The sequence below is a fragment of the Anabrus simplex genome, chromosome 1 (assembly GCF_040414725.1).
Source record: "Anabrus simplex isolate iqAnaSimp1 chromosome 1, ASM4041472v1, whole genome shotgun sequence".
NCBI classification, from domain to species: Eukaryota; Metazoa; Arthropoda; class Insecta; order Orthoptera; family Tettigoniidae; genus Anabrus; species Anabrus simplex.
In genome coordinates, this window is record NC_090265.1 from 1452289093 (window position 1) to 1452302341 (window position 13249).

A 13249-nucleotide genomic window follows, 5' to 3' on the forward strand; every position below is an offset into this window, starting at 1 on the left:
ATTCAACCATCCTGGAGAGATCGAGTTCTATCGCAAATTTATGTACACATTTGTAATATTATTACTGTCCATCTATGCATTTTTAGTACGAATCCATTCACTTCCATTAATATTTCAATTAGATTAGTGCAATTATGCAATATTTTCACAATTTACTCTTCTGGTGTCATGGTAGTGTTGATACATTGAGTGTGAATGTAATTTGAATTATACTAGTGTAGTTTGCTCTAGAATTTCCTCCGAGATTATCTATAATTTCCAGGCAAATACTTAAAATTAATATTTAAAATCAATGGAACTCTCGGATAAAATATAATAATAATTGAAATAAAATCATTCCAGATTTATGAAGTCTTGTGGGACAGAATTTGCGTTGTGTCTTATATGATACATTTCAGTGTGCATTTCATTTCATGCATTTCTGTGGATTTTGCTGGACAGTGTCATCGAATTCAGAGTTAAATTCATATAAGTTATATGGTAGAATTAAAAGTCACCAATAATAATAATAATAATAATAATAATAATAATAATAATAATAATAATAATAATAATTTCAAGACCGGGTTAAACAAAAGATTAACGGTCATGAGTGATAAATAATATTTGTTGTTCTTACGAGATATTTAATGTGTGCTCTGTTAATGAATTATGAGTCTGGAATACGGCGATCCTGCGGGATTAATTTTTGGATTATTTTGAAGAAGAATATGTCTTGGGTTACCATACGTTCTCTGAATTTTGATCACGTGTTAAGTGATATTTATGAGACTTAGGTAAAATAATTTATCATGACTCAGTGAGCACGTGTCCGGTGGAATTCATGTCTAACCCTACTGATGTGCTTGATGATTGTTGTCCAGTTCTTCTGATTATAAAGCTGTTGAATTTCTATTGATGGACGATTTAATACTCCTGCTATATTCTTTAAAAGTGATTGCCAATATTCGATCACATGCCACTGATTATCGAACGTAATGACTTACCAGATAAAGCCATCTAACTATTACATTGATGGGATTTTAGAATACAAATCAGAATGTAAAATTAAATTCCTGAATACGTCTGTAAATAGTTTAAATGAAAACATGTATCATATGTGTGAATGTAGAATGAATCATGTAGTTAGAAATATTTTTCTCTTGTGATTTATTGGAATGTGGTTTTGACCTGATCGTGTGTTCACCACGGTGGGCTCAGGTTATTTCGGCGTTGTTTGTGATCATTTATCTTGTGAAAATAATAGGTAAATTTTATTGCATATTTCATTAAAATTCTAGGTTGTCGTGATCTCAATCTCGTATGAAAAAAGTTATGTAAAAGCAAATTTTTTCAGTGTAGAATTTATAAGATGTTTTGGAACGTTAACTTGTAAATGTCATACATTATTTTCACTCAAATTTTGAGCGATTCTCATAGAAAAAAATGCTTCCTTAAGGTTGTGAGAATACGTGTAAAGTCTTAAATTGACATTATTTGAGATTATATTAAAATATTCTCGAAAATGTTATTTATTCAAAGTTATCAACACATTATTTCATCAGTATCAGTGAAATTTATCAACGGTTAAGAGGATATATCAATGTAAATGCTTTAAAAATTATTTGTGAGAATTTCCGCGACGCTAATTATGATTTTAAAATTTTTAATTCGGATAACATTTCCATTTTTCTTGAGATGTAAATGTGCTACAGTGATAGCCAGTTACTGTTAGTTTTATTGTTCAAAGAAATTTAGACGAGGTTCACCGTCTAAAATTTTGATCTTGTTCAAGCCAGATGAAGGCTAATTTTGGTTTTTATTTATATTTCAGTGTAATTCAGGCTTCGATGTGGAAGAACCAGAATGTCAGAATTTTGTAAATCAATCTTATGAGAAGAAATGAAAATCGACATCAAGAGTCTTTGTAAAATTGTGATTAATTTGTGTTTAAAAACGTGCTATATGCGATAAATGTCAAGACTTTGTTTTAGAATTGTTTGTTTCATCCATTGTCGTCAGTCCTTGTCCCATTAGCTGCCTCTAAAAATTGAGCGACGCCAGTTAGCGAACGGTCCACATCTGGGACTCCCGTTCACAGGCTGAGCCTGCCCGTTACATAGGGGGCAGTAGGATACACTTTCCATAATTATATTCCATGTTTAAATGTAGCAGTGAATAATTTTGCAGTTATCAAGCACCTCTCTAACGTAGATTTGGCTGTAGAATTGAAGTCTAGTAATATTTTGTTGATCTTGGTATTTTCTGTGATGATGAAAATCTGTGATGAGAATATTTAATTTTGTTGTTAAATACCAGAAAGGTAATGCTATATTAATACTGAAAATCATTTTAAATAAACTTAAATCATTTAAACTACTGAAATTAAGAGCGTGATGTTAATTATGTTTATTATTATTATTCGTTTCGGCCGGCGTTGGAAAACGTTATTTCAACCTTTTGCATCCTTAAGCTTTAATTCTTCGCCAGTATTCCCGCATTCGCTTTCTGTAAGCCTCCTTTCTTTCATCAGTCCATTTCTTGCCTGTTTCCAACTTCGGCTTTTCTTGGAATCACAGGTATGCTCGAACTTTCTTCTGGGGAGGAACATGTTCCTAGACGTCTTCATGTGTGATCCCTAATTCTTGAAGGTCTTTTTAAACTTCAGTGAACCAGGGTCCCTTGGTTTTCTTGTTTACAAAGTAGGATAAGATCCGGTTGGTGAATCTATGCGAGCTCATATGTGTTATGTGGCCATAAAAATTAATCCTCCGTTTCCGAATGGTGTCCGTTATCCTTTCCACATGCAGGTACAGTTCATTGTTATGCCGTCTCCTGTACTCACCATTTTATCTGATTGGTACTATGATCATTCTAAGGGTTTTTCTTTCTTTGGCTTCTAACTTTTCAATTAAAATCTTCCTGTTCAATACAAGGTGTTGAAGATTATAACCATCTACAAATTAGAGAATTTTACTTTTGTATTTTTACAGTTGATATAGATAATGACGAAACAGTTGACAGTAGATTATTATATTGTATTATTTAACTTAATTTCCGGGTTGAACCGTGCTGTACTTGTACGCACATCACGTACAGTTTGCCGACGTTTCGAAGCTGCGGAGCTTGTTATGTAGGTGAGACGAAACGTCTAATCTCCACCCGCCCAAAAGAACATATCCGTCACACCAAGAACCAAAACACAGATATTTCAGCAGTAGCCAAGCATTCCTACGAAACTAGGCACGGAATATCATTTGACAAGACCAAGATCCTAGCAGCTATCCCTTGGAATCTGGGAAGGAAAATCCGCGAGGCTATCGAAATCAAGAAACATCCGAACAACATAAATTTAGAAGAAGGATATAAAATCAGTAATTCTTGGATGCCTATCATTCATAGTTTAAGACATACAGACCACAACATAAACACACGGGCCGCAACCCCACTACATAACAGCGCGGGCAACTCCCCACTACCTGGCTGTGACGCATACTCTCCAGAATTCTCGCGAGACAGCCAGAGCTTACGTCAGCCAGAAAGGCTAGGATATAAAAGGCCAAGATGTAGGCCACTCTAGTAGTGTAATTTCTGCCTGGGAGACTGATTACCTCGGATCGAGTAGGGGTATTTCAGTCGCCTTGACAAAGAATAATGCAATGTATTCGAAACGTCGGCAAACTGTACGTGATGTGCGTACAAGTACAACACGGTTCAACCTGGAAATTAAATTATATAATTCTTCACACGGTGGAAGCTTCACTTCTAAGATATTATATTGTATGTTCACGAGACGTAATAAAAAATCACGATCAGCTAGTTTGGTAATAAACACGCTTTCAATTAACACCCGTAAAATATATCATGCTGCCGAAACCCCGGGAACACGGAATACAGGAGAAAATAACATACAACAATATTTAATCTTGTGTAATACGTAATAAGGTGTTGGTTGAAAAACTTGTGAAACTGTATCTATCGGCCCCTTCGTCAACCTACGTTTCACCACGACAAGAGAACAGATAAGTACTTACACGGCATTAATACTATTTTGATTGTTGTTAGAGCACTAAAAACTTGCTTTTATACACGGTTGAGTGCTCCTTGTTTTTCAATCATCTCAAAATACTATATTTGATTGCAATATATCTCTAGGAGACTCTAACAACGACAGGGTGACAACTAGCGCTATCTCCTAAGCATTTCTGTAACTACAAAAGAAAACACATTGTCAGACACGTCACGAGAAAATTCACGGAACATTATTACACTAACCGACTAACAAGAAATAATGTCTCAGTCCTCGCTTGACAAGCTAAAAAGGAAACGCACTACTCAGCGTTCCAAAGTTACACGTTTTACTAAACAGATAAATGATTTCAGCGATACTGCGGCGCTGGACGATGTAGAACACTGCTTGGAACGCCTTAAAGACACTTTTGAGATCTTAATCGTTCTAGATGATGCTATACACGATCTGATTGAGAACGACGACTATGACGAAGATATACACGTCTGTGAAAATTACATAGACAGTGCTAAACGTGCAATGCGGAAGGCTAATAAACTTATAAAGGCAAAGAATTCACAAGACGCACATGCTTGCTCAGCTACTACTACGTCACCCATAGCTACTTCCGAAGTTAAGCTTCCTACTATTAGAATAGAGACCTTTTCAGGAGACATAGAATCATGGCCACGGTTCTGGGAGCAATTTCAGGCTTCGGTGGACAAGAACTCAGCGGTATCGGTGATAAACAAACATGTATTCCTTCGAGGATATGTCGACGGTGAACCCAAACATCTGGTGGATGGAATATCAGTAACGGCCGATACTTAGGAACAGGTGAAAAGGATTCTGGAGTCCCGTTATGGGGATAAAACAGAATTCAATCCCATCTGGATTTTTTAGAGCATCTGCAACCTGCACATTCCGACAATCCTGAGATTCTCAATACCACATATATTGAGTGCCACCGACGGATTCAAGCGCTGACAGCACTAGGTGAAGATGAAGGCGTCTATGGAAAACTGTTAGCCCCTAAAATTCTTCGCGCATTTCCTGACGATCTTTGTCGCCGATGGCTACTTAACGCCAAGAGGATGGAAATACCAGAAAGCAGTATCTCGCGTCTAATGCAGTTTTTGAACGAAGAGGTGGAGTGTGCCTTGACTACGCAGAAGATACGTTGCGACCGGCCATTTTCGACTACTTATACTCCGACGGCAGCGGCTCTCCATGTTAACACCAGACCTAACAAGCCGAAGAGAAAGAATATCAAACAAGTCACAGAACCGTATTGCGTTTTTGTGAGAATCGAGGTCACTGGGGTCAAGATTGTCAAACAATTACGAACAACCAGGAGAGAACTGAAAAACTGAAGAAAGCGAACAGATGCTTCCTTTGTCTTAGACGAGGCCATCACTCTAAAGACTGTGCGAAGAAGAATGAGGTATCATGCTCCATATGCAAGAGGACACACCACGTGTCAATTTGTGGAGGAGAAGAGAGAGAAGCTGTAGCGGTGGGCAAGATAGATGTAAACACGCCCTCCAACTTCACGTATCTACAAACTGCTCGTGTTTGGATAACTGGCCTGACTGGACTGACCAAACTTACACGGTGTATTTTTGATGCTGGAAGTCAGTCCAGTTTTATCGAAACAAGCCTCGTGGATCAGCTCAAGCTTACTATTCTCGAAAAAATGAAACTGTCTGTTACGGCATTTGAGTGTGATCGACACACGGTTACAACACGTAGGGTTGTCCAGTTTAACATCAGTGGCGTGTGGTCGAAAACTAATATAATGATAACAGCTTTCGAGAGCAAAAACAAGTATTCCCCGCATCCTGCTGTTCCACACGATGTCTATTCTTTATCATGCGCCCGAACGTTGCAAATAGCAGACCCCAAGGACAATGAAAGCGACCTCCCTATTGAACTTCTCATAGGTGGTGATCACTACTGGAAGATGATCCGAGATGGCCAACCAATACGCCTTTCTGAGTCCATAGTACTTCTCCCGTCTAACTTGGGTTGGGTTCTCAGCGGAAACAAGTCAGGAATCACAGTCCATCATGTCGCTATAAATCATGTTCACACAAGTCAAGAATTTGAACCTAAAGACGACAGCATGCGACAATTCTGGGATTTAGAGACCATGGGAATAAGAGAGCAGCAAGGTAGAACACTTTATAGGAAGGATGCTACCATTCTTCAACAGTTTCATGATTCATTTCGTATGAAAGAGGGGCGGAGAGTAGTGTCTCTACCCAGAAAACAGGAAGTTATCTTGCCATCAAACCGCGTCAACGCCAAGAATCGCTTTAGATAACTTGAAAGGAAACTTCACGACAATGCTGAGTTTCGAGAAATGTACTGTTCACAAATGACTGACTATATTGAGAAAGGTCATGTTGAAATGACTGCTGCAGAAGATAATCTAAGCGATGTTTTCTACCTATCACACCACGCTGTCAAGAAAGAGAGGAATGGAGCAATCAAATGGAGGATTGTTTTCGACGCTTCGTCACACGAGAGAGACTCGCCATCTCTTAACGACGCTCTGGAAGCAGGACCAAACCTCCTTCCTGAAATTATGTCAACGCTAATCCGCTTTCGTACATATCGAAAAGCAATAGTCGGGGATGGAACTCAAGCCTTTAAGCAACTGTACCTAGATGAAAAAGACAGAGACTTAACCAGATTTTTCTGGTATCACGTCCAGAAGGGGGAAGATGGTAACTAGCAAACAGCAGATGAAATTTTCACGTACAGGTTCACACGGCTACCGTTTGGTCTTACGTGCAGTCCTTTCCTTCTATCTGCGACTCTACGTGAACTGGCTTCAAGGTGCAGTAACACATACCCCACAGCAGCAGAACGCTTAGATCAGAGCACATTTATGGACGACTTCGTTGCTGGTGCTGACGACGACAATGGGGTCATAAGCTTATATTACGAAGTAAGCACCATGCTCAGGCACATACGACTCGGGCAACGAACTCAGAAACACTTAAGAGCGTATGGCAGTCTGAGAGACGAGATATCAAACAAGAAACTGGAGTATTAGGTATCAGGTGAAACACAGAATTGGACTGTATCCTTTTCGATCATCGAGAAATTACTGAAAAGCTAGCTCACATTCCTACCACGAAACGTCAGCTCTTACAAGGAACAGCAAGATTTTACGATCCACTGGGGTTATTCTCACCCGTCTCAATTGTTGGAGAGTTAATCTTCCAATATACTTGGTGTCGAGGCATAGAGTGGGATGAGATTCTTCCACAGGATATAGCCTTAAAATGGCAACATTGGATCTCGAGCATCAAACAGCTGTCACTTATAAACGTCCCGAGGTGGATTGGAATGTGTAAACAGATGCCAAACGCTACGCATGTCCATGTGTTTTGTGACGCTTCTGAGAGAGCATATGGAGCCGCATTGTACACTAGAACGGTAACAGACGATAATATATCAATACACTTGGCCTGCAGTAAAAGCAGATTGTCTCCAATTAAAAGGATTACACTCCCACGACTAGAACTTCTGGCTACTTTGATAGGTTCCCGCCTCTTGAAATATTTTTGCCAGTCAACAGGATTTGACAGCACGCGAGCTACACTATGGTCGGACTCTATGGTGGCTCTCGGTTGGATACGGAGTGACCCAAATCGCTGGAAGACATTCGTATGCAACCGCGTGACAGAAATTCAAGACTATCTGTCGCCAGTTCATTGTCAATATTGTCCCAGTGAAGATAACCCTGCAGACCTTCTGACGCGTGGAATGTTAGCGACAGATCTAAATTACTCTTCATTATGGTGGTATGGGCCACAATGGCTTGCTGAGGCTCCCACTTCTTGGCCACAGGAAATATCACGTCAGAAAGTATCACTACCCGAATCCAAGGAGGCAAACCCTCAAGTCCTTGTAATCAGTGCCAATGAATCACTGATAGATATTTTACGATATAGTTTGTATTGGAAGGTAATACATATCACCTGTTGGATTTTACGTTTCGTGGAGGTGACACGGAGAAGAGTGCAGTATCCACGGCATTTGACAACCACAGAATTAGAAGCTGCAAGGCTCTACTGGATACTCCGAATTCAGGAGAAATGTTTCTGTACAGTTTACTGCCCTGACACGAAAGGAACCGGTACCGGCTACATTCAAGATTGCACGATTCCATCCACTTCTAGAAGACAACCTGATTCGACTTGGTGGTAGGCTCCAATTTGCAGATCTTTCCGAGAATGAACGAAACCCCCTACTTCTTGATGGCTCTCATCATTTCACTAAATTATTGATAAAAGAAACGCACGTAAGACTTCATCACATGGGAGTTCGTGTTGTGTTATCAGAATTGCGTCGTGAATTCTGGATTTTGAAGGCTAGGCAAGTAATCAAGAAGGTAATTTACTCATGCCTTCCCTGCAAAATAACACACGCCAAGAGATGTGAACAGATAGAAGCTCCTTTGCCAATGGACCGTGTTAAGTTTCAACGGCCTTTCACCGTTTGTGGTGTATATTTTGCAGGCCCGTTGTTCGTGAAGGCTGGGGCTGCAGAGAAGAGATGCTACATCGTGTTGTTTACCTGCGCCACGACAAGAGCCGTTCATCTCGAGCTTACTACTGACTTGTCAACTGATAAATTCCTACTTGCCTTTCAGCGCTTCGTAGGAAGACGTGGACTTCCGAACACCATGTATTCAGACAATGCTCGAAAGTTTCACGCCGCCAACAAAGAAATATCCGAACTCCAGGAATTATTAGAAGATTCAAAAGTACAAACTCACTTGTCACACCACCATGTTACATGGAAATTTATAGTACCAAGATCCGCATGGTGGGGAGGCTTCTGGGAAGGGATGGTAGGGTCCACTAAGATGTGCCTAAAGAAGATACTCGGACGAGCTCAAGTAGACGAGGAAGGGCTAAATACTATTTTGGTGGGGATCGAGGCCACTCTAAACTCGCGCCCTATTACCGTAGATGACAGTAACTCTGATATCCTGACACCTTCACACTTCCTCATAGGAGAAAGGCTGATATCTCTTCCAAATACACCAGATACTTGCATCTATCAAGATTTGACTAAGGTGTACAGACAGAGACAAAAGCTAACCTTACACTTTCAGCAAAGATGGAAAAGGGAATACCCCCTTCAATTAAGGAGTTACCACGAAGTGAAGCAGATCAAAAAAGAAACCGAACTACGGATAGGTGATGTAGTACTTTTACAAGAGGATCTGAAGCCCAGACTGGCGTGGAAACGAGGCTGAATTTGTGAACTGCACCGAGGACGAGAGGACAGAATCCGAACAATCATTCTTCAGCTCCCGGATCGCTCCATGGTCAAAAGACCAGTGCAGCTGGTCGTTCCCTTAGAAATCGACCGACCAGGGTGGGGAGGATGTTGAAGATTATGACCATGTACAAATTAGAGAATTTTACTTTTGTATGTTGACAGTTGATATAGAGAATGACGAAACAGTTGACAGTAGATTATTATATTGTATGTTCACGAGACGTAATAAAAAATCACGATCAGCTAGTTTTGTAATAAACACGCTTTCAATTAACACCCGTAAAATATCAAGGCATTTTGTGGCATAAAGGGCCTTTGGACGAATGACTGAACAATAATGCCTAAGTTTGGCCTTGACGGACACTGATCTTTTGTTGTAGATATTTTAATTAGTTGGTATGTCATTTCATCTCGTTGTTTCTAGGTGTAATTACCAGTTTCTCACAGTTGTTAGGTGCTATCACTCGCTGAAGTATTTAAACTTTTCTGCTCGTTTTATTTTCCCCTGTTCTAAAATTAACTCTCTAGGAGCTGGCTTGATATTCGTTATGAACTCCGTTTTTTTCAAAGGAGACCTGGAAACCTGCCTTAGCTGCTTTGGTTTTAAGTAGGTTGATTTGTTTTGCAGCGGTATGTACGGAATCAGCGAATATCGCAAGATCATCTGCAAAAGCTAGGCAATCTATCGTCAGGCCAGTTCTCTTGTATCTTATTTGAAGTCCTATCCTGACCTCTTCCTTGGACATCTCTTTGCGCCATTCGCGAATTATTTTCTCCAGTACACAGATGAAGAGTAGAGGCGATAATCCGTCTCCCTACCTTACACCAGTCTTGATTTCGAAGATGTCCGAAATCTCCCCCGTGAATATCACTCTAGAGGTTGTGTTGGTTAGAGTCTGTTGGATAATTGCTCCCGTTTGTCGTCTAAAACCATCTCCTTTAGAATTTGGAGGAGTGTATGTTGGTCTATAGAATCATAGGCTTTTTGAAGTCGACGAAGGTAACCACAAACTTATGGGCACTTCAGGTATTTTAGCGATAGGCAATAAATAAAACTTAAACTCATTTCGTCAATACTTAGATCATTATGTTTATTTACATTTATTTAATTGTTTTCGATTTTCAGCGTTATTTCAGAAATGGTATGCTTCTCAATTATAGCATGATTTCATAATAAAAGGATTAATTTTTTGTACAGACCGTTTCAAATAGGTAGTAAAGGGAAGCCTCGCCAAGATTATTATTTGTTATTATTATTATATTATTTGTTATTATTTGTTCACAATTTTATATTTCAAGCTGATATTAGTTATGAAAATTAATTTAATAATTTCAAGCTTGCGATACTATTGGAACTAGGGTAGAATTATAATGGATTCTGAAAAGAAAATGTAATAAATTGTGACGAATATTAGGTCAAAATAACCATTGTTAACCAATGCACAGCGTGATATATATCGATATATTCCAAATGTGTTATTATCCAGTGGAAAAAAATGAATGTCTACTACTTATTGTGATGATTAGAAGATAATTAGAGATTCGTATGTTTACGGATAAATTCAAACAATATATTTTCATAAACTTCCGGCTTACTTCTTTATTTACGGATCTGTAGCATTATTCTATATTTAATGAAATCTAGGTAATGACGAAATGTGTTGAAGTTTTATTTATTACCTAGCAGTAAAACATCTGAAGTGCCCATAACCTACTCGTCCATGGTAGGCCTATAGGGTATATACTTCATTAGAGCAGCTGCAATAATCTTTACTGTATAATACCAGGTAGTTTCATTGGTGCTAATCCTCGGAATGCGCAAGACAGGTACATTCCACACCTTCTGATCATACATTAGATCACAGGGACCGGACTGGTAAGTAATAGCATTACAAGCATCATTCAAATTCTAACCTATTTCATTTCGCCAAAGCTGAAGGTAAGCTTGAGACAGGCTATTAAATATAACGAAATTTTTCCAGCCCATACCAAATAATGCTATATTTCTCCACAGAAGGATCCAGACTTATATACCAGGTTATTTAAAATAATACTCTGTATAAAGAGGAGAGCTGCAACCAATATCGCGACATCATCTTCACCTTTCGACAAAGTATTTCATCGGTAAAACGCATTAAACGCATTGGCAGGACCTTTGAGAGTTATTATAAATAAACAAGGGTACAATATTAGTGCATCTAGGAAGAAGGCATATACTAATGATAGAAACAAAGATGTTCTCTAGAATGTCTAAGGGAAGGATGAGAATAAATACAACGTATTCGATTCAGAAGCTAGATATTTATTGTGACGAAAATATCCCAGAACCGGAGCCAAGAAGTCTACTACTCCGTCGAGGAGAAAGTTTATATAAGCGTCTCAGATGTCGCAAACTTCACATCATTGAAGGGATAATGGACCATAACGGGTATATAAACCTTTTTGAGGAAGAGATATAAATTGTATAGAAATCTTTGCACTGCGTGTTCACAAATGATAACGATCATAATCTCCCGAACTTTCAACCATAAGGATACTCGCAAGAAGTCCACAAATAAATTTAAAACATACATTATCTTAATTGATGAAATAATAATCACAAGATTTTATTAAATCATTCACTCCAATACACGTTATGTTTAATATTATATTAACCTTTAGATAATTATTGCCGGTCCCGCGATATAGGAGTAGCGTGCCTGCCTCTCACCCGGAGGTCCCGGGTTCGATTCCCAGCCAGGTCAGAGATTTTTCTCTCTACCTGAGGGCTGGTTTCGAGGTCCACTCAGCCTACGCGATTAGAATTGAGGAGCTATCTGACGGTGAGATGGCGGCCCCGGTCTCGAAAGCCCAGAATAACGGCCGAGAGGATGCGTCGTGTTGACCACACGACCCCTCTTAATCTACTGGCCTTCAGGCTGAGCAGCGGTCGCTGGGCAGGCCAAGGCCCTTTCAAGGGCGTTAAGTGCCTTGTTTTTTTTAAATAAAATTATTACACATACTTCTGATCGCTGTTTTTCTATTGTCGAATTTCCGTAACTCACTCGGTGCATATCACTTGAAGGTCACTTAAGGGTGGATTAATAAGAAGAATGAAACAGTCATTTGCATTTTTTCAGAGCATATAATAGGGGACATGACATCAACGACGGTCTTCAGTCACTACGCGATGCCAGCGGTCAGAGAAACTACAGTACTGTTACAAGCCAGCCCTGTCGTAGTCCCCATCGGCATTTCATTGAAAGGATGAGTAAGCCAGGCCGGAACTTCCCAGCCGGTCCGAGAACACGACGCGGCCTCTCCTTCTATTGTTCTTTTCGTCTGGTTTCCCTGTTCGCCTTCTCGAACACGAAACCTTTAATGGTCCGTCTATAGCCGAGACCCGAAGATTCTAGCACTCCATCACCAGCGATGTTAAAGGTGGCTAGCCACGAACAGTCAGGGAGTAGTGAGTAATGGGAGTGGGATGGTTGTAGTGTCGGTTGTCGCTGATGTCCCAGTGGAGTGAGAGTATCCTCGTGTGCGGAGCAGAGTACTGTGTGTGTACCGTCACAGAGTCAGCGTGTAGATCAGTTTGTGTGAATAGAGTTGGAGCAGTGTTAATTGTCATTGTTGTGAGCAATAATGTTTTGCTGGTTAACACTGCTGAGTTGTTGCTGTAATGTGACAACTGCCTTTAGTCGTCATTGTTGAGTAGTTCACTGTGTGGAGCGGCCACGTGAATTGACTATGTTGACTGTGTGAGTGGCGCACTTACTTTGGAGTCGAGCCTAGGAATACTCCTCGTGTGCTGTGGGGGTCAGCAGCCCTTTGTTTAAACGTGCCTGCGTGCAGCTGCTGTGTGTGAATGCGTGTGAAGTGACTAAGTGGCCTTCTCAAGGCTTAACGTCGCCATCTGGCAGACAAAGACCATCAGCAGCGTAAAATTCCCTCACACAATATGAACACTGCGAA